Raw genomic sequence first — 3,798 nt, forward strand, 5'->3', positions numbered from 1 at the left:
TCTTTCATATTCGCCAGTCTTATTTGAGATGCCTTGAGGTTAGGTACGATTATAGTCTAGGACGGCACACTCCTTTGTCTCCATTGGTGCTACTTATCGCTTGGAGACGTCGTATTTCCTTGGCGAATGGCTTTTTTTGCTCGTTTGGATGAATTTTTTCATGCTGACAAATATATAAGAAGACACTGACAACGCATTGTATGCAATGCTAATTCCTCTTCTGTACACTACAAGTATCCGGCGTTTCTATGGCCATATGATATTCATGAGATAGATTTCATGGTGGATAGGTGGTAAAAATTAAGATAGTCTGGATGGTAAAGACGGTCATTAAGTTTATCACAACCCACAAGCAGGATGTGTCTCAAAACCACCCTTGATATTCCAGGACTGGCTTACCATCGACACCACAAGGTGTCAAACGCATAAGTTTCGTACGACATGGGGATATTCACACAAAGCACAGCCAGTGAAAGCTCTGCGGCTTCCAACACCATATGCTTCGCGGCATGATCTATACCTGCCATCATGGAAATATCCTGCAGACGCATACACAATGCCTTTACAGCACGCGGGTTAGGGGAGATTTAACCTGCCATGAAATTAGACCTCCAAATTATCACGAACTGTAGTATGCTTGTAGCATAAGCGAGAGCGCACGACGGAAGGTTTTCGTCCAGCTGAGATCTCATGCTAACTCGGTTGGTCAAATATTTTAGCGCGCCGGGCATCAGCCTTTTATCAGGCAATTTTCCACACTTCTTTCAAAATAACAGACAACCAAAACCTATGAACACTTAGTTCATTTTGGTCAACGGTACCGCAAACCAAACAGTACAAGGTAAAGCATCCCACACCTGCGACGAAAGGATTTTTTAGGATCTCGTTGATTCTTCAATTTTTCATCCTCGACGTGTGGCCTTGGTTGGACAATCCAACAACAACCCTGTCCCTAATAAGCACCTTACAACATACGAAACACGTATGAAGACACATATATTACAGATACCCGTTTGCTTCGATAAAAATGTGTTCATAGTTGAATAACTGCATGCGATAGCAAACTTGAAATAGCGAAGTCATTGAGTAAATCGGGACCTATCCACACAAGCAAATACACGCAACGGTACTCTCCGCGGTCGACGCCCATCCCCGCCGAGCCCTTATCCCTGACAACTCATGTGGTGGCCTGTGGGGACGGCCTGATGTGACCGTTATCAGGTGCTTCCCCCGGCGGTGAAGACCTCATCCATCACCTGCAAAACGACACGTGTGCCTCAGTGGAAGACAGACCGGGCGGTGAAGGGGTTTCGCCGAGATCTTCTGTGTTTAGCGTCTTTGACACCATCTGCCGCTGCCGTGTCGGAAGGAGTTGCACGTGTGGGGCCGCAGAGCTAAACTTGCACCCTTCTTAAGAGACAACTCAAGCCGCTACACTACCGGGACGATTCACGGCTTATGGCTTGCAACGGTACAAGTTCGGGGACGTATCTCATCCATGAACTCAAGACCAGCGGCGGCGGAAAAGAGATGGCTCAACCGCTGTGGTAATACAGCCTCGGACCAGGCTCCTGCCAAGCTAGTGACGTCCGCCACCGGGCACTAGAGCGAAGAGGCCCTCCCGACCGTAACTGAGCTAGGCCCCTGCCAAGCTGGTGACGTCTGACACCGGACACTAGAGCGGAGAGACCCTCCCAGCCGTACCTGAGCCAGGCTCCAGCCGTCCGACACCGGACACCACAGCGAAGAGGCCCTCCCATCCGTACCTGAGCCAGGCTCCAGCTGCCCGACACCGTACGCCACAGCGAAGAGTCCCCCCCCCCCCTCCAGCCGTACCTGAGCCAGCCGAAGTGGATGGCGCCGTCGGTCCGGTCGCCGGTCCGACTCGGCGTCCATCTCGTCCGTGTAGAGCATCACCCGGAAATAGATCCCGGCTAGGATTGAACAGAACTAGCACCTGCAATCGCTCGCACACGGCAGTCTCTGTCACGGAAAAATCGCAAAATGATGTAGTTACCGGCAGCTACGCCACATGGGATGACATCCATCAATCAGCCAGCAGGTAGTCTTTGGTCTGTCACTTTGTTAGTAATGCAATGTGTACGTTTAAAAATAGTGGGAATCAGCTTTTCGTTTGGTTTAGATTAGAGCATGACCATTTTAGGTTTGTGGGATGAGGGAGTAAGGATGACGGTGGAGCAAAACCACAAGCGCCTGGGATTCCATTCAGCGAAAGTTAGCCGACAGAGAGACCCTATACGGGCTGTGCTGGGTGCTCGGGACGGGCTTCCAACAAGGAGTACTTATGGCCACTTGTGGCTGGTACATGTAGTTTGCCACGGACAAGCGGAGTGTTGCGAGGATGCGGGAAAACTGAGTACGAGTAAAGAGCGCCAGACGAGAAATCAGAGATGCATACCTTGGTTTGAGTTATCATAGTTATAACGTTTTCTTTCATTTCAACACAAGAAGCGCCAGAATCACACATGTTGGTCAGTTTCAGCAAAGGACGTGCGAGGAAGGACCGCACAACCGAGACGGGTGTACTCCTACCATTATGGCAGTGGGATTGCTTTATGTCTGCGCAGGTATTCTTCACCTTCCAAAAGAAGAATGACAGCACCATGAAAGCGATGAGGTCCGTCAGAGTAGTATCACACCGTCGGATCAGAAACAATTATTCGGCCAGGAGAGCGGATTCAGCAGATCCCCTTCACGGGACTCAGCTCCAGATAGTGCGGAAGGCGGCCGTCTGATGGCGCTACCGTCATCCCGCCAAATAGCATCAGTGTTGTTCCCACCGCGGGCCCTGATATAGTTACGAAATTCTGGCTCCGCTGTGTCCGGAGGGATAATGCGGCCGTCAGTCCGCCTCTTCTTGGGATAGGCTATAAAGCTCACCGGTTTCACCACAGACTTAACCTGAGCTGATCAAAAGCCTTAAGTCACCTTTTCAGCGCACGACCAGCATCACAGATGATGGCACGGATCACTGACAGCAGCACCGATCACTGATAGCACCGTCCGCTCCATGCTCTCCCGGTCCACTTCCGATCACCGGCCGCCGCGTGCCGGCGGTCACCGCAGCTCAGGGCCGCTGACCGCCGCCGCCCCACATCGCCGCGGGCCGCAGCTGCCGGGAGCACCGCTCTCGTGACCCGCCGGCCGTCCCGCACGACGCCGCCGGCGGGCACAGCGTGCGTCGGCGGGGACTCCGCGGCGCCCAGCCGCCGCCGCCGCTGGCTGCGTGGCCGTCGCCGTCGTCCGTCAGTGTCCATTGAGACAGGGGCGCGGCATCGGCCACCGCCGCTACGCACCGAACGGCCCGGGCACGGCTGACCTACTTCCGTGCACCGGCGCTGACGCCGGCGCCGCGCGACCGCCGCGGCCCGCCGGACGGCACCCCGCAGGACGGCGGCAGACCGGGCAGGGGACGCCAGAGACTGCGCCTGGAAGGGCGCCGGAAAGCGTTGAGGCGGAGTGGGACTCTCTGGAATTTGGCGAAAAAGGGGCGGCAAGATGTGGGTAAATTATCTTCCACGTAAGAACGATAGGTTTGTAGGTGCTCCAAATATGGCACGAAAACGCTGAGTGACTCCTATCACCTTTAAACGTCGTCATTGGAAGCGTGCTAAGCTTCTGGGAATTGGTTTCGTAATCGGATTTCTGAGTCGTAAATCGTGAATGTCCCCAAATCCGGGATCCTTTTTTAGATTTCCGAAGGTTTTCTGTGAAAGACATCCATTTTCTAAGTTTAGTTAATAACCTTTCAGGATCTCAGAGCGCTCCTGAAATACC

General features: G+C 53.3%; 1 long non-coding RNA gene across 1 annotated transcript; it reads right to left on the reverse strand.

Annotated features, from left to right (window-relative positions):
- Window positions 1-938: 938 nt before the first annotated feature.
- On the reverse strand, window positions 939-3,105 carry LOC119114240 (uncharacterized). Its single transcript, XR_005096002.1, has 3 exons — window positions 2,950-3,105; window positions 1,837-1,957; window positions 939-1,256 (listed from the first exon to the last, which is right to left on the reverse strand). It is a non-coding gene; the product is annotated as an uncharacterized LOC119114240 (long non-coding RNA).
- Window positions 3,106-3,798: the final 693 nt, after the last annotated feature.

The sequence above is a fragment of the Pollicipes pollicipes genome, unplaced genomic scaffold (assembly GCF_011947565.3).
Source record: "Pollicipes pollicipes isolate AB1234 unplaced genomic scaffold, Ppol_2.1 Scaffold_7262;HRSCAF=8765_pilon_pilon_pilon, whole genome shotgun sequence".
NCBI lineage: Eukaryota > Metazoa > Arthropoda > Thecostraca > Pollicipedomorpha > Pollicipedidae > Pollicipes > Pollicipes pollicipes.